At 44.3% G+C, this 18533-nt stretch overlaps 3 non-coding genes across 3 annotated transcripts; all 3 read left to right on the forward strand.

Annotated features, from left to right (window-relative positions):
• Positions 1–9131: 9131 nt before the first annotated feature.
• On the forward strand, positions 9132–9234 carry LOC142558660 (U6 spliceosomal RNA). Its single transcript, XR_012823074.1, has one exon. It is a non-coding gene; the product is annotated as a U6 spliceosomal RNA (small nuclear RNA).
• An 880-nt stretch (positions 9235–10114) lies between these two features.
• LOC142558661 (U6 spliceosomal RNA) lies at positions 10115–10217 on the forward strand. The gene has a single exon (XR_012823075.1). It is a non-coding gene; the product is annotated as a U6 spliceosomal RNA (small nuclear RNA).
• Positions 10218–11121: 904 nt separating this feature from the next.
• On the forward strand, positions 11122–11224 carry LOC142558654 (U6 spliceosomal RNA). Its single transcript, XR_012823068.1, has one exon. It is a non-coding gene; the product is annotated as a U6 spliceosomal RNA (small nuclear RNA).
• Positions 11225–18533: the final 7309 nt, after the last annotated feature.

Consider the following 18533-nt stretch of genomic DNA (forward strand, 5'->3'; position numbering starts at 1 on the left):
TTCCTGTTTCGTTGTCAGAAAGAGTGCTCTTACCAAAAGAAGAAGGCACTGTGTTCTCACGTCATTGTTGCAGCAGTAAGCAAAATCTGGCAATCTTCTGCCGTCACAGTGATTTCACCTGCCCTGTTACAATTACTGTTGAGCTTCTGCATAACAAATCATCGGGTATAAATGAAGGGAATCAAATGCTTCTCACCAATAGCAGCATGTAACAAATGTTGAACATAGAGAAGGTATTAGCATGTTAGATGATACATTATTATAGTGTGCAGTTAAAGCTTAATTCAGTGAAGATGATAGAACCTGAAGATTGTTTAAGTTGAGAACTTCGTTGGAATTCTGGAATGTAACGTGCCAAAATTACAATTTGAATATGAGGCATGGTGTAGTGGGGGACTTCAGATTAATTTTTACCACCATGCGATCTTCAACACGCCACCAATGCACAGGACACAGGCGCTTTTGCATTTTGCCCTCATCAAAATGCGGCTGCCGTTGCCGGGATTTGATCCCGCATTCTCGTGCTTAGCAGCGCAACAGCATAGCCGCTAAGCCACCACGACGGGTCGAGAACTTCATTAACTCGAAAACATTTATAACACTGATGTGACTAACGTAATACACTCAAACCTCAGTATAATAAACATCCGTATATTAAATTATCACTTGCAAAGTAAATCAGAATTTTCTCACCAGTGTTGGCATTAACAAATATATGCTTGAAATAAATGTTGACTATAATGAAGGCATTTTCATGAGGATGCGACTTTTTTCATAACAAGGCTCAATTTATTTGTTCAAGAGCAAAAGGATATAATCGTATTGGTAATAGTGGGCTTTGATGAACTAACAAACTGCGGACTAGAGCTGCATCGAGAAAAAAATGCACATTTCCATTTGGACTTGACAAAGCATGTGGCACCATCTGGTAGAGCCAACGCCGTGCTTCAAAGTGAAGGTTCATAAAAGAAAAATGGCCTGTCTCAAACTGCTATGGTAACAAGTTTACTATAGAAATTATGTATAAATTTGAGGCATGTTCAAACAAAACAGGTTTCCTGTGACGTGACCCACATCTTGTCCCTAAATTTTGTCAAATCAGACCATACATTGCATTTACTTCGTTGCTTAGAAAATTAACACATTAATAGATGTCAGGAAATCAAAAGCACTTTGTTAAAGCAATATTTTCATCAACGTGTGTCGCTACAGTAAGGCTATAGCTAGCCTTGCTCGCATGCTCCGAAGTTGCCCCCGGCCGGCGGGGGACAGAACCACCAAGGAAGAGTGGGACCGAGCTCTATGCAGCTCGAATCGTGAAGCACGGCTTTGGGCTGTCCATCGGGCCCGCGACGCGGCGGAGGGGCATGGCCTCTCTGTCCCAACGTGGGAGCGGCCCGCTGTGCACTAATCGCGCACACCGACGGACCTCAAGAAAGTTATTCATCCATCCATCCATCAGGTTTCTTAAAACAAGCCTCGTCTGTTCGTTGCATTAAAGGTTGCTTGTGTTCATGCGGTTCTTTCCGGTAACGGCATCGTGGCATTCTGACAACGGCATCATGTCATATTGCAAGGGAATCTTGTCATATCAAAGCCATTTTGTTACCCTGCAGTAAGAAACTAACAAGACTTGCATGGCACAAAACAGTGCAAACTACGCAACACAGTGAAGGAGGAACAGACTGGATGAGCAATGACTAACAACTGTAGGCTTATTTGAAAAGCATCAATTAGAAGGCCAATAGTAAGTTAATGCACATCTGTAAACATGTCGTAAACAGCCATAGGAACTAGTTAGCTCTAAAAGGCTAGAAGCAGATAATGTGACAAATCATGCACTGTATTATCAATGATACTATTATGCAAAAAAGGCAATTTCTTTTTTCAAGAAGAGCCCAGAATGACTGGCTGATGCAGTGGTAAATTCCTCCTTCCATCTGTAATGCTTCGAGAATTTCACATGTTCTCTTATTACGTCGTGTAGGTTGTGCTGTTTTGGTTTTGTGCCGTTTACAACATGCATACCAACCAGCCCCGTTTTTACGTCCGCTGAACAATAAATTATAGGAGCTTCTTTTCAAATTAACAGGTTACAAGACTGATGTGTAAGTCAAGCATCTGTAATTCTTTCAGGCAGAGGACCACAATCTCTTGGCAGTTCCCATGCATGTTGGGTTTTGTTGATATGTCAACATTTCAGTGTGATGTTCTGCAGTGCCACGTTACCACGTGATCCTCCTTTGCTCCACGCCACTTGGGTCTGGTGCTGTCGTCATTGCCTGAGTGAACCGGAAGCAAGCACTTGGTTTCCGAATAAAAATTAACTTGCAAGTACAGTGCACGTCCTGCCTGTTCGCTTCCCCTTTGTCCTCAGCACAAATTAACTCTGAATCCACACAGACACACCCGCCTGTGCGTCCTTTCACTGAAGACGAAAGTTTGCATTTCTCTGCGAAGCTTTTGACCATAGCGAATGCAAACGGAGGCCGATTAGCAGTCTTGAGGTCAGCTGTGGTCACTTGAGTGGTGGCTTGGTTTCTTCTAACATGGCATCTCCGTATATATATATATATATATATATATATATATATATATATATATATATATATATATATATATATATATATATATATAATAGGAAAGACTGCAGTACATGGTGTGCAGTCGTTTGTTCACTGCCATTTCATATCTCTGCACATTACTTTAACAATGAAGTAAGTATTAATGCTTTAGTTGCTCGAGAAAGCACATACTACCGGTAAAGCTATACTTCACTCACATAACTTGAGGACTGTCTTCAATATACACTGCAGCAGTGCACATTATTGATGACAATATTTGTTAGACATGAAAATGTGTAACAGAAGTGGGTAAATCTGTCTGAATTTATAGCTTATAAGCCTTGTAGTGGACGCTCTACAATAGGCAGTGCAATAAGCAATTACATTCCAGAACTTCTGTAAGGCTATACATTAGAAGGAACACTGGTAAACCTCCGAACAGAAGGAAACATTCTGTTGCATCCGGCATTCAATCAGGTTGGGTATGTTTCTCCATTTCTTATCACTGATGCGTGATATAAGATGGCAACTACAAGTGTTTCATGCTGAAGATACATTGACAATCTTATTTTTCCACCTGTGTCATATCACCTGGGTCATATCTTGGTTTCAATACGATTCATAAATGGTAGGAAGCATTTAAGTGAACTATCCTGTGCACTTATATTGTGCTTTTATACAGATATAAAACAGAAAAATTAAAAAGGCACTTAGTTATCCCTACGTGGATGAATGCGAAAGCAATGCGGCCATATCAGCAGAAGCGTGGCAACGTCTGGTAGTGCCATTGGGGGAGTCGCGTGACTCAAGCGGCCATATCAGCAGAAGCGCCACGACGTGACCAAGAGTGTTCCTTACAAGGTGCACACAACGTAAGGTCGTGGGTTCATGTGCCTGAGATGACTCTACCTTAACCATACCTGAATTAATGTTGCCTAATTAAACCAAAGGTCGTGGGTTCAAGTGTGTGAACTATATCTTAATTACATGTGCCTTAATTAACATTGCCTTAATAAACACCAACGTTCATGGGTTTGACTCCCACCAAAGTATGTGGGTTCGAGTGCCTTAATTAATTCTATCTTAATTAACTTCGCCTTTGTTAACACCAAAAGTTGTGGGTTTGACTCCAACCAAAGGTTGTGGCTTTGACTGTCTTACTTAACTCTATCTTAATTAAATTCACCTTCATTAACACCAAAGATCATGGGATAGACTCCCACCAAAGGTCGAGGGTTCGTAGCCTTTTTGTACCACATTTTCATCACGTCGCCAATGCCGGATTTTCCGCTCCATGGGAAACTTAATGCTTTTGCATTAATAAATGTGATGTACAGGCGCCCAAATCTTTAACTGGCGTGCGCGAGCGGCGACTTTTCCGTGCGTCAGCGCCGTATGACGGGGCGAGGCTGGAAACAGCTTAGCAGACGATGGGCCCAGCTGAGCGCACTTTGTCCGCATGCGCTTAGCCTCAGACTCTTTCCAGCTGCGCCCCGTCATACGGCGCTGACGCACGGAAAAGTCGCCGCTCGCGCACGCCAGTTAAAGATTTGGGCGCCTGTACCTATCGGCACTCACTTTCATCAGTCACAGAAAGTGGTTGATTTGTGGGGAGACGAGCACTATATAGCACATGGTGCACATGTACTGACACGATGTTTCACATGCCGTTGTCACTGCTGCAGCTGCATAATATGCTTTTCGCCCCCTCTTGGCATATTATTGTCTTGTTTATTTATTTATTTATTTATTTATTTATTTATTTATTTATTCATTTACTTGTTCCAATAAACAACCGTATCTTATTTGTACAATTATCAGTCTCGAAATTTTTTTGCAATATTGTGCAAACATCGATTGGTTAATCAATCAGCACGATATGTCAGGAGGGGGTGCAGCAGTGGCAGAATGACTACATTCACACAAAGTAGTTTATAACTACCATTGTTGCAGGGCTGCTCTGTACAGACAAGTTTTGTTATGTCCCCAGGTGTCATAATGTCACAGATATGCATGAAGCACTGTCCCGTTTATGTGCTTAGTCGATTAACACTATATGACTGTGCAAAGTGGCACAAGGTATATAATATATGTAGAAGGCATCATTACTGTCTGCCCAGCTGTTCAGTTTTGTGCCCACTGGCACCCATAGGAATGTTGAACAGACGACAGACTGCAAAGCATAGACAAGTGGGTGAGGTCATGTGGCAGGTCTATTAGCAGTCAAGTGCTGTTGAAGGCAGGAGATGAACCGAGGCCTGAAGGCAGAATTAGATTTCAGTTCGCCACATCCCACAGAGCTTCAGATAGCAAGCTCTTTTCAAGACTGAATCTACACATGTTGGTTGTCTCAAACTAGAATTTAAGGTGTCTCAACTACCATTGCCGTGACTAACTGCCGAATTCTGGAATATCTCCATTAAAGATACACATAGCCACGGCTTGTGAGTAATGTAGTATAGCTTAGGTTGAAATTTACTTCCTTGCCACTGCTGTTGCAGTTTCACTTGAGTGAGTTCGCAAACTTAAGGTGCTTCAGTTTCGTTGCAAAGGCTTTCACGATGCATCCACATTTATGACAGATATTACACATTGCTGACTGCAGCTTGCATCCTTGGAGGTAAAACCACTTTCTTTTTCTTTTTTCCAACCAATTCTTTGTTTGGTTGGAAAAAAGCCACCAATGCCACTCAAATGCTAATGAACATGATTCTTAACCATTCCGAGTTATCAATGCCTCACAGAATTACAATGGTTCCAACATCTATTGCATATACATCTACTTCCCTGAGCCATGAGAAATGTGTGTGAACCAGATAATGAATGCAAAGTGTAACATTCTCACACTCAACACACACAAAAGAACAACATGGCAGATGATAGTTATGCCTGTATAACTTTTGCACATATACACATGAACATACATATTATTGATATCATTGAGCAATGCTCAAGAGACGAGCCGCCGCGAGAACGACGAAGTTGGTCGGTGCCCTTGGCGTGAGCGAGTGACAGCCTGGCTGCCTGGCTCCGGTGTAAATAGCCTGTAAATACCTAGCCTCTTTCGTCTGTGTCTTTCCACGTAACAATATATTTAGAATAGTAAGCTGTTCGGCTAGTTTGACATAATTTTTTTAGAAAGGGGAGCACAGAAGCGTTGCAGAAGAAAGGAGACCTGGACAGGAAAGACGCTCTGAAAGACAGGAGAGCGTCTTTCCTGTTCAGGTGTCTTTTTTTTGTTTTGTTTTTTTTTCTGCAATGCTTCTGCACTCCCCTTTGCAAAAAATCATGCATATATTGTCACTGCACTAGTGCACTAGTGAACTGGTCAGTTGACATTTGCACACTGTTTGTGAAAGATTATTTGGGTGCATCATTACATATGTTGTTCGTCATACTGTGGTAGCTTGCTTGCTACATCTGAGATGTGAATCAATGCCCCAAACAAACATGAAACGGTTTCACAAATTATACAAGAGTGAATCAGAAAGTATTTGCCCCTGTTTTTTATTAGCCAAAATAAGGTACATACAGGTAATTACAAGTATACGTAGTATTCTATGTACCTTACGCTATTTTCCCATGTATTCACCACATTGGTTCAGGCATTTGTCCCATCACAGCACTAAACATAAGATGCCCCTATGCTGTGTTGTCATCAGTGAGCGACGCAAGCGGCCTCCCCGAACGCTCATTGCCATGCAAGCCTTCGCGGGCTTTTGCGAACTCACGACACCACTACCTCACAGTTCCCAAACCAAGACACCTCTCCCCATACATGAGCTGCATTCGCCTGTGGATTTCGATGGGCGTTAGTCCTTTTCTCCATAGAAAACCAATCACACTTCGCTGCTCGTCTGCCCTGGATGTGGGAAGTACAACCGCCATCTTCAACAACTGACAGCAGCGCCGCGCCGTGGAACTACCGGCAGATAAGGACGGGCCGGTCCAAGATAGGTCCACTGGTGGAAATGGATAAGTTGGCTTCACACTTACGTACAGCCATAATTTGGTTTTAAAAAAATAGGGGCAAGGACTATCTGATTCGCCCTCGTAGTTTCCGCCAGGTCGTGCGTCTATTACCATTTACAAGATATGCCTTATTACCAGAGAAGCGAGCAGCTCCGTTGGTGGTGCTACCTGGTAGGTCACAGTCCAACCATAGGGGATACAAAGCTATTATTACCACAGCCAAGCATATTCTGCTTAGCCACTGGTGTAAAGAGTCAGTAGCAGCATAATAGGTAACATGGATTTGCGTCTTTTTTCCTTCAATGAGAACATTTGTGCAACACAAAAACAACTGTGATGTGTTGTACTTCAACAAAGCTTCTCAGCATCTTAATACCCGTTCTGTTACTGCAGTCCACATCTCGCTAACTTGGTGTGCTGTGATGTATAGAGCACACACAAACAAGCTAAAACTTTCTAATGTGCTTAGCTGCACCGTAATCTGGCTAGTGCCCACGCTTCGTGCTTGCAGCATCACTTGACACGCACCAACAAATTAATTGTTGTGATGTGCCGATTCATCAGGCCTGCATACGGTAACACTCACTGATGGTGACAGAATCAACCAGTACACCGTAGAAGAATGTTCATGGCGTAAAAAACATGGTTAAGTAAGTAAAATGTTTTGCCAAATAAATATGACTAGTCACCAGTCCTCACAGCATTCTGCTTATCACAAACACTAAAGCTTGCTGTTACTGCCACTTGAACTAGTTAAACCATGCATTAAAGGCTCACAAACTTACCATGTGAAGGGTAACTGGCAATGAAAGCAGAAAGCTTCGCTGGCAAAAGGAGCTGCGGTTGACACGTTCGCTTACAAGTCAGAATGACAGAAAGCTGATTGAGCAAGTTTGTAAGGATTCATGGTTTGATAAGCCGCGTGTAGATATCGCGGACACACACACACAAAAAATTTGTGTGCTTCCATGCTAGACATTTGTCCTTTTGCTGTGTCCCTGTTTTCTAGCTGCCTCTAACCTTTCAAATCATGACATTTCAACCTCTGAGGTGCAACCAAAAGTGTGGGGGCCTGTTGCAGTGGCTTTGGCATACTGCTGCTGCTCACTCAGCATAAAAGGTTGCAGGCTTTGTCTTCAGCCACAGCAACTCATTATTAAGAGGGCGAAATACAAGACTGTTTATGAGCCGAAATTAACATAAGAAGAATGAAACCCAGTGTAAGTCAAATAGACGTAGGTTTTGGACATGAGAAATCAATATGAGATGAGTGAAGACAGGCAGCTCGTGTCATCCCAGCCAGAAGGTACTAAGTGTAGTTAAAAACCTGTGACATAAAAATCATTTAGAGTCATGGGTACCAAACCACATTACTGCTGATAGCCCCCTTTTGTTACAAGTTATGATGGACTACTAACAAAGGTGCACACAAGAGTTTCGTAATTTTATTCTAAAACGCTGCAGACTGCATCGAATGAACGTCAATGCAGTTGGGTGGCGATGCTTTTTGTGCTTCTTCTAGTAAGCACTATCAATTAAAGAGAAATTAAACGTCGATTTATAGCACTAACATTCATGTCACGCTTATATTTTATTTATAAAAAGAACTGATCTGACTGGCTCGGAGCACACGAACAAGTTATGGCCAATGACAGAAGCTTTATGAGAAAGGAAAAATCAATTCATTCGCCATCAACAATAGAACGCAACTTGTCAAACATCCCATCAAACATGGTTGCGCACGCACGGAACTCAAATGGTAGCACAATGATCATGCAGGGTGTTCAATTTACCCAGATTCCAATATCGGACGTCCTTTTTTTGTTTGTTAGTTTTTTTTCCCTTCTAACCATATGACATGACTTGCAAGATCAAGTCACACGTATACACAAATGTGTACATTATTATTACACCGTGCAAAAACAAAGATGTGACGAAAGGTGCCAGAAACATGCTTGCTCGCGCAAATATGAATGTCCTGAGGCTATGACAACACAGACGACAAGCAGCCTTACCAGAAATGAAGCTGTGACGCTTACATGCACGTGAGCATACTAATACAGCAAGTTAGCATGCATGGTTGGTTGGATTAGTTGGACCGCAAACGCGCTAACGGACGCCAAGTTTATAAACGCGAGTGCAGTTAACATACATATGCGTACGACGCTCGTGACACCTTTGTATGCGCCGCTGGTTCTGTCACTCTATCGAGTAAACATTATGCGCGCTATCGGTACTTACAGGAGAACAACAGGGGGTAACCGACGACAGCTGACGCGAGCACGAAATTCAAACTGCGCGGACTTGTTTGGTTTCCGTCACGGCCAAGAGAGGGCGCAACAAGCGTAGGCGCTACGCACTCTGCATTGCTTGAAATCATATAGATTTAAGCGCAAGAATCACTAAACTACATAGATTTACTATATACTAAATTAACAGTCTTATGCAAAAAAAGCCTTTACATAATAATCAATATCAAAACTTTGTAAGTATTGCAAAAACAAATAGTAGATTATCAATCTTGCGCTCTTGCCACCGCTACACTAGTCACCTTTGAAACATGGCTATAAATATGTGAACACAGGATGGGAGAATGTACTTCCAAAGTACATATACTAAAATTGGAACGATACAGAGAAGATTAGCATGGCCCCTGCGCAAGGATGACACGCAAAATCGTGAAGCGTTCCACATTTTTTCCGTCTCCTTTTGCAGAGTTGACTTGCTAAAATTGTTACGCGAAATGCAATGTTTCTGGCACCGTCTGAAGGCATTGCTACTTTGTGCGTCTGTAACGCCAGCGCATTTCTTTTATTTGGGGCATCATTCGCCACCGTCAACGGACACGAAAGGTCGCCTTTTCGAAAAGCGCGAAATTTAATCCGGAGTCCCTCCTGGTCACCCACTACCGCGAGCCTTCGTGTGTGCGTGTGATCTCAGATAGTGCAGCACTGTTCCAGCACTGAGCTCCCCCTTTTCCTTTTCTTCTGCATTCTTTTAATATGGCGGAACACCTTTACGTATGGCTTGATTGTCAGCAGCAATATCAACGCTGACGCTGCAATAACATATAAATATTCAACGAAGTTAATAGAACAGCAATAACGTACTAATTTACGTTCACATCGTCAGACTGCACAGCGATGCGGTTGCTCTTCCACTGCATTGTGCATACAAACACGCGGCAAGAGGAACAACAACGTAAAGCGCGAAAAACACATTTATAACACGCATCATGGAATGTTGTCTGTGGCCTCAGAAATCGCATCGTGTCAGTCTCGGAGGTTACACGCCAGTCGTGTTAATTTCTGCGGCGCCCTTGAGATGGCGCTGCAAAACAAAGATGTTGCACTGATTTGTTAGTAAAAGTTTAAAAAATGACAAACAATACACTTTTCTTTTATAATCCGCACTAAAGGAATTATGCGCAGTACGAAAACAACTACAGCTGTAAATGTCAGATGAGTTTCAGGATACCTGTGTATTCCATTTCTTTAAGTAATATCAGACTTTCACCGCGACCAACTGGCGCCCACAGGAATGGTGGCTATATATACTACAGGCAATCTCTCTTGCGTGTACTTCCAAAGTACATATACTAAAATTGGAACGATACAGAGAAGATTAGCATGGCCCCTGCGCAAGGATGACACGCAAAATCGTGAAGCGTTCCACATTTTTTTCGCCCCTTTTCTTTCTTTTTTTTTTTTTTTGTAGAATTGACTAAATATTATTCACGCAAGGTTCAGTGTTTCTGGCACAGTCTGAAGGCATTGCAACTTTCGTGGTTTGTAATGTCAGCGAATTTCTTTTATTAGGGTATCCATCACCACTGTGAACGGATTCAAAAAGTCGCTTTTTCGAAAAGCGCCAAGATTTAACCCGGTGTCCCATCTGGTCCCCCACTTCGGCGTGCCTCATGATCAGATTGTGGTTTTGGCACGTAAAACCGCAGAATTTATCGTTTAATTGTAACAACCATTGTGTGTGTGCGCGTGCGTGCGTTTGTTTGTGTGTGAGTACGTGTTCTAAGATAGTTCTTCATTGCTGTTCCAGCACTGTCGCTCCTTTCTTTTTCAGTTTTTTGATATAGCGGAACAACCTGATACATATGACTTAATTTTATGCAGCAAAATCAGCGCTGAAGCTGCAACATCATACAAGCAACCAACGAAATTAATAGAATACTAATAATTTACTCATTTACCTTCACATCGTCAGGCTGCACAACGATACGGATCCTGTTCCACTGCATTGTGGCCTCAGAGATCACACCGTAGCAATCTTGGAGGCCACACGCTAGCCGCGCGAATTTCTGCGGCGCTCTTGAGATGGCGCTGCAAAACAAAAATTTGGCATTTATTTTTTTATTGAAAGCTTAAAAATGATGAATAATCTACTTTTTTTCTAATCTGCACTAAAGGAATTATGAGCAGTCCAAAGACAACTACTGCTGTACGTGTCGGGTGAGCTTTATGATGACTGTGTATTTCATTTCTTCAAGTAATATCAGACTTTCACCGGGACCAATTGGCGCCCCCAAAAATGGTGCCTATATATACTACGAGCACTCTCTCTGTTCAGTGTACTTCCAAAGTACATATACTAAAATTGGAACGATACAGAGAAGATTAGCATGGCCCCTGCGCAAGGATGACACGCAAAATCGTGAAGCGTTCCACATTTTTTTTTTTTTTCAAGGCTGATACGTCTGCGAGAAACTTCTGCTCCAAGGTCATCATGTGATTTTTTACCTATTTCTTTAATATATTGCCTTTCTCTAACCTTTATGCTCATAAGATATGCATTATGTTCTTTAAGATGGATATTCGTTTAGCAATTGTAACATGGGCCGCGATCTTGAAACGATGTCTTTTTCGGTGCTATTCGTTTTCGTAATTTCGGCGCTTCCTCGACGACGCTCCGCCCGCGTTATCAATGGGATCACCCGGCCATGAATGATCGATGACCCAGAATTGAGCGGTAGGCATGGCTACAAAATGACGTCCTTGCTTTGCTTCTTTCTCAATGTCATATTATATTAGTTTAAACATGCAAGCATGCGCAGTCTGTAAGTTCCTTGGAAATGTCTAAAAAAAGATTTTTTTTAAATTCATGTTTGGTCACATCTAATTGTGAACATTTCTTAGTCTATAGCTACCTTAGTTGTGTTTTAATCATTAATATGTTGTAATGCAACCTCTTTCGTTTGCTTTGTTTTATTCCCTGAATTTTGCTCGTTTTACTTGCGTAGGCAAGTGCAAATTCGTGTAATGTGCAAATTCGTAGTATGTCGCCTCTCCGCCTTTCCTGCTAGTAAACTCTCTCCCAGTATATCATTTCTATTATTTGCAATGAATTTGAATTTGGAAGCAAGAACGTACTCATTCGTTCTTTTGTTTTTGTTTTTTACAACCTTGTGATGTTGCTGGACGGGATCGCTTCGATCTCGAGCGTTCCCCGTTGCCCACGAAGCGCTATTTGTGACGCATGAGGGAGTTTTGTGTAGTCCATCCCCTTTTTCCCTAGTATATATATATAGGTGGTCTATAGTTGGCCTTTCGCCCTCGTAAAATTTCAGAGCGCAGTAAAAGACGAGAGACGAGTTGAAGAGAGAGAGAGAGAGAGAGAAAGAAGATAGGGAAGGCTGGGAGGCAAACCAGGTGCACGTCCGGTTTGCTACCCTGCACTGAGGGAAGGGGTATAGGGACGAAAAGAAAGGGAGAGGGGATAGAGAGAGCACAGTTTCGCGCACATTTGAAGGCTCGCGCCGAGTCTACACACGGTTGCCAAGACCTGTCGACTTGAGGTACTTCAACAACGCTTTCGTGGCCTTCTGTGCCATTGACGCGTACGGTCATGGCCCAAGGATGTTCATTTCCGAAAATGCTCTAGAGTCCAGCTGGTTCAATGCTGTCCGCAGAGCTTCACACTCGACCTCGTACTGGGGACAGATATACAGGATGTGTTCAATCGTTTCTGTAGTTCCACAATAGTCGTACATGGGCGTATCCCCCAGTCCAATGCGGAACCAGTAGGCCTTCGTAAATGCCACCCCGAGCAAGAGGCGGTACAACACTGTCCCCTCAGAGGGGGAAAGCTTTTAACGGCACTTGTAGTATTAGGGATGGACCAAGCTTATGAAGATGACACTTCGGGAGGTTGGGAGAAGACCAGTATTTGTGCATCGTAGCTTTAGCCACGACATGAAGCTTTCTTGCAGCGTCCGTTCCGGATAAGGGGATTGGAACTGGTCGGGCTTCCATATGGGCAGACCGGACAGTTTCGTCGGCGAGGTCATTAGTAGCAATGTAGTATGTTCAGGTAGCCACTAGAATATAATTTCATGCCCTTTAGCGATAGCTTAATGGTGGTCCTCTCTTATTTCATATGTCAGCTGCTCATGAGTCCTATGAAAGAGGGCAAAATGCAGACTCTGAAGTGCTGCCTTGGACTCGCAAAAGGTGACCCATTTCTGAGGTGTCTCTTGCAGGAGGTATTTGACAGCAGCACGCAAGGCAGCAAGCTCTGCCGCCGTTATGTTGTCATGTGTGACAGTTTGAATTTCATTGTGGTTTTCGTAGCCGGAATGACAACGGCACCTGAAAAGCTGGTAGATGAGACCGAACCATAGGTATAGATGCGTATTCAGTCCCCGTATGTGTCATTGATTAATAGCAGCGTCATCTGTTTCAGAGCTATTTTTGGGTGACTGACCTTCTTCTTTACACCCGGAATACTTAGGCGCACCGGGGGCTGTTGGAGACACCGCAAGGGCCAATGAAGGCCTTGCTGCTGGTATGTATCCTAATGGAAGACAATATGTATGGGTGATTATAATTTCAGAAAACGTTGCACGAGGTCTCTGCGATGGCAAGAACGCGAAGTGATGATCGGGAACGCAGGAAAGATGACGGATATGCGTATCCAGCATATCCAGCATATACAGCAACGTATGTTTGGATGGGATTATCTTTATAGCGAGCACGATTGTCGCAGCTGCTGACGCACAACTAAGAAGTCCTAAACACGTGCGCAGTGCTTGTCCCTGTAAGCTCTCCAATGAGCGAACATTTGACTTGCACTTACTGGGCAACACTGGAAGGCTGTAGCGTAGATATTCTAGGAAAAGACCTCCGTACAACTGAAGCACGGAGCGTATACAGATGTGCCCCATGCGTTGTGTGTCGCCTGCTTCGTCCAACTCTCGTCTTTTGCTGCGCTGTAGGTTTTTTACCCTTTCCCTCTATAGTTTTGATATTTCCAAACCGCTGCCATGAACACGTTACCACGCGTGCTTCATAGCAACGCGGCGACCGGCGGTGTTCTGTCTGCGTACGTTAGCAACGGGCTACATAGACATTGTTACGATTGGCGTGTAACACCCAGGGCAAAAAGGATGCTCAAAAGACCATGCCTAATCAAAACGGAGGATGGATCCCTAATTTGCTATGGTTGTCTCGAGTGGTTGCCGGTCTGGCGGGCGCCCCGCAGTGATTTCGGGCCCCTTTTGTGTGTGTGCTACTCAAGGTTTCCGCAAACTGTGCGACCAAGGGGAGAACCCTTCGGCGAACTGTTCGACTCTAGGGGAGAACCCTTTCCGCGAAGTGTCCGAGTCTAGGGGAGACCCTTCTCGCGAACCAAACAGGACCCGCGGGTTGCCGCCAGCGGAGGCAAGCACGTGAAACGTCACGCAGGAGAAAAGGAGCAGCCGCCAAGCACCGACGGGACTCAGTACATGTCACGTGACGTTGACGTGTGCAAAATCCCGCCTACGATTTTGGTGGGCCTATTTAAGCGGCCCCGTAATGTACTTTTTCAATCCCTTCATTCTCTTCTTCTATATCCTTCACCAACCATTGAATAAACAGTGCAAGTTTCACACTAGACATCGTCTCGTCCCTGCCTAGCCGCCATGGTCTACCGGACGCCTGCAGCCTACCGACAATGCCACGCTACCCAATAGTAACGCCAGTCGAGGTTCGAGTAACCAGCGTTGCAACAACATGCACACACACATGTGCGACCAGTGCTTGAAGTCGGTCTCCCGAGCACGTGGGCTCTAATGCACACATGAGCATCTCAATGCGAGTGTGTGTGTACGTATGTATTGTATGTATGTATCATTAGCCTATTTTTTTTTAATGTCCGCTGCAGGAGTAACGCCTCTGCCAGCGATCTCCAATCACCATTGTCTTGCGCTGGCCGATTCTAACTTGCGCCTGCATATTTCCTAATTTCATTACCACACCTAGTTTTTTTTCTGCCGTCCTCGACTGCGCTTCCCTTTCCTTGGCACCCGTTCTGTAAATCTAATGGTCCACCGGTTATCTGTCCTGTGCATTACATGGCCTGCCACTCCCATTTCTCTCTCTCTCTCTCTCTCTCTCTCTCTCTCTCTTAGTATGAACAAGAATATCGGATATCCCTGTCAGCTCTCTTATCCACACCGCTATCTCCCTGTCCCTTAACGTTACGCATAGCATATTTAGTTTCGTGTGAATTGGCCTCGTACTTTGCGCACGCTGTTGGATAGAATCGTTGGGTTTGCGCGTGCGCGGGCGGATAAGGCGATAGTCTGTTGTTTTTTGGAAGGTGCTTTCCACTTTGTTCAAAGGTACAGACCTCAGATGTGTTAACAAAGATGCGCGAGCGCAGAGGTCGGAGATACCATCGTCGCTTTCTATATGCTGGCATACTGGAGTTATCAGCGAGATAACGCGCTGCGCTCTTAATCGAACGCACCCTACGCGTGCGGTACGTTATCTCGCTGATAACGCCAGTATGCCAGCATATAGAAAGCGAGGGTGGTAGCTCCGGCCACGCGCTCGCACGTTGTTGTTAACACATCTGAGGTCCGTGCGTCTCTCTAATAGGGTGTCCCACGTAATTAGAGTCAAACATTAAAACTATGCAAATGCCACGTAGCTGGACAGAACCAAGGTCAATGTTGTTTGCCATCGATTGTAAGCAATGAGATGACTTGTTTTTGCATTCCGCCTAATTATTTAATTACTCTTTATTAATCAATCAACTTCTAAAATTAGATTAATTATAATTAGATGAAAAGTGACACAGAAAATTGTAGAGCAACATGAAAAAACTTCGGATACAGTCTTCTGTTGCTCAATACGTGCTACATAAAAGTGTTTTTCCGAGCGTGAAAGCAGCCCCACAATACACGCAAAATTGCCGCGCGATTGGCCGCTCGATGGACTTTACCGTCACCTTGGTTCTGTCCAGCTACGTGGCATTTGCATGTTTTCAAATCTTGTGGTGCATGAAAGTTGGGACACCCCGTATATAGTGCAACTGACGGTAGTGTGCTCCACACCAATGTCAGTTGCACGTCTCTCCTCGAAGAGGCAGGACGCGTGTCGAGCGAGCTCGTTGATCATTCGCCTCGATGTCAGTGAGGGAAACTTGGAAGGTGCTGTGGATGCCGCGAAGTGACATACAGTAGGCAAGATCATGACGCTGACTGCAAGGGGTTTAAGATGTTTATTAAGGTGCAGTAGGCAAGCGATAGAATGGAAACTCTTTACAGAGACACCAAAGGACTACGAGTCAAAAAAGTTACAATGACGTTACAATTTTCGATCTGCTTCCTCTTAGCCGAATCCCCCCCTCCAACGGTCCTGCACGTATACCTAAAAGCATCCCCAACATCACCCTCGCCCCATCGTTCGTCCAATCACACGGCGGTACGGGCAGTGCGCACACAATGGGGCTCCAGGGCGACACTATCCGGAGTTCCAATACGTCAAGGCCGCTGCCACAAATCCTTCGCAGTGCAACGGCTCTCTTGTCTCACAACCTCGCAAGACACACTGCCCCAAAGAAAACACACTTCCACTGACGTTGGGGCACCTGGTCCGCTCGCGAAATGTCCCGCCATGGGTGTGGTCCAGCGGCGATGGGTTGACTTCGAAGCCACAAGTACTGCTTCCGCGAACCGAACGGCAGAAGCCCCGACACACTGACAAACCGCTTAATTACGCCCTCTGCGTAAACCGCGGTCTCTGCGCCCCCCCCTCCCCCCGAAGCCTATAACTCTCCGCCACCGTCTTGTCGTCGAGCCGCGCTTCTCCTTTGACCACAACGCATGGCCCTTACATGCGTAGCCGCCCGGGCAAACAACGCTGAACTCCACTGAACTCCTGAACAATGCATTGCAATGCGTTGAGCATTGCAATGCAATTATCAACTAGCTCGCTCGACACACGTCATGTCTCTTCGAGAAGCCAAGTGCAACTGAAACTGGTCCGGAGCATACTACCGTCAGTTGCACTATATACCGGGTGTCCCAACTCTCATTCACCAAGTCGCAGATCCGGGACCGCTAAAAGGTGCAACGTAATTCTAATACATTTCTCTCGCATTTGCCCGCTCTATGTCGCCGCCGAATTGTTTTTGTTCGTAATTACTGTCTGCAGTGTATTCTAACAGGGCCAACGTCGGAACAAAGTGAGCTTCGATTCCTTTTACTGAGCCCTACGAGGACCCAGATTCGAAGAACAAACAAACAAACAAAAAATACTTTGAAATCCATGAAGTCACACTTACTATACCGGTGCTAGAGTATTGGCGCGAAAAAGAAAGAACAAAAGAAAAGAAAGGTAACTGTTGCCTTGATTATCTCTTCTAATATAGGCAACCTATTATAGCGAAATTAACGAAAACAATAACTTTGAGCAGATATGCATTATCACTCTAAGCTCAATGAGCGTTTCTATTTAGTAGTACGTGTCCCTTTAAAGCGTTGGCGTCGACGGTGACAATATTTGTCTGCGGAGTCGTAAATTTCATCTCTAAACACGGAGGGGTTCCGGGGCCTCTCTTCAAACGGTGAAAAGATGGTCACCACCGCTCTGGGCCCATATGCATGCTCGGCCACTGCTCGGGCACGTCTACGCATATGGAAACGAGCAATGCAGCCGCGGTTGCTCAAGTGAAGCCCACAAAACTCCCGGTCCATTTGTGAAGCCCACAAAACTCCCGGTCGCGCATTTTTAAAGCGACAGAGTTCTTTTGGCTCCAGCCGCCATGCAGGCTGGCTCTCGCGTTCGATTTGTCGAGCACTGATGCGCTCACGTGGCCGCTGCTATCATCTATCTATTCTTATTGAACAGTTACTTTTCTTAATTTTCTCTTTATCGCTTGAATTTCTCGTTGTCTTTTTTCTTTTCCTTTTTCACTTTACTTCTCCTTACCTTTTTTTTATAATTTGTGCAATGTCGATTTGAAATTTTCACAGTGCAGACGGTTTACTGCACCTAACAAGTACATTTCTTCGTAGCGTGCCGTAGCGTTCCCGTGTCGCTGGCATCTTCTATATATTTATGGGTATTTCTGTACAATTACTTTCTTCTCTCGATCATTTCTTGTTTTACTAGTTTATTTGTTTGCTAGTTTGCGCAAACTGAAGTTGCAGTCTACATTAACGCTTGAAACCACTGCCTTATGTAAATGCAAGTGATACTGTCAAAGTAGATTCGCGTAAAAAAAAAAAAAGAAAGTGCTGTCTTAACAGAGCGATGAATGGGGCTAGTCGGCGTTTGTTCGAGATTCTTGCGCTATGTATACGACGCACAGTAATGGAGGCAAGAGGAACGCCGTGACAGGAAGGAAAACACAAACTGACGCGAACAAGCGCAAACTATTAACTGTTTGATTGTCAGATCAAATCACATGTTTAAATGAACACAAACGATGTACTGCGACTGCCTGAACAAGTGGAAAACCGAATCAACAGATCCTCTCAGATCGTGTCCTCACGTTTTTTTTTTTTCTTGTTCCCCTACAAATGGCTAATACACCTACAGGTTTTATTAAGTTGCTCTAAGTTTGCTAAATTCATAGAAAGCAACAACAATAACAAAAAATGCGAGGACGCGATCTGAGAACACCTGTTGATTCGATTCCCCACTTCTTCACGCAGTCGCATGACATCGTTGTGTTCACTTAAATATGCGATTTGGTGTGACAATAAAACTG

Source organism: Dermacentor variabilis, chromosome 9 (assembly GCF_050947875.1).
Source record: "Dermacentor variabilis isolate Ectoservices chromosome 9, ASM5094787v1, whole genome shotgun sequence".
NCBI lineage: Eukaryota > Metazoa > Arthropoda > Arachnida > Ixodida > Ixodidae > Dermacentor > Dermacentor variabilis.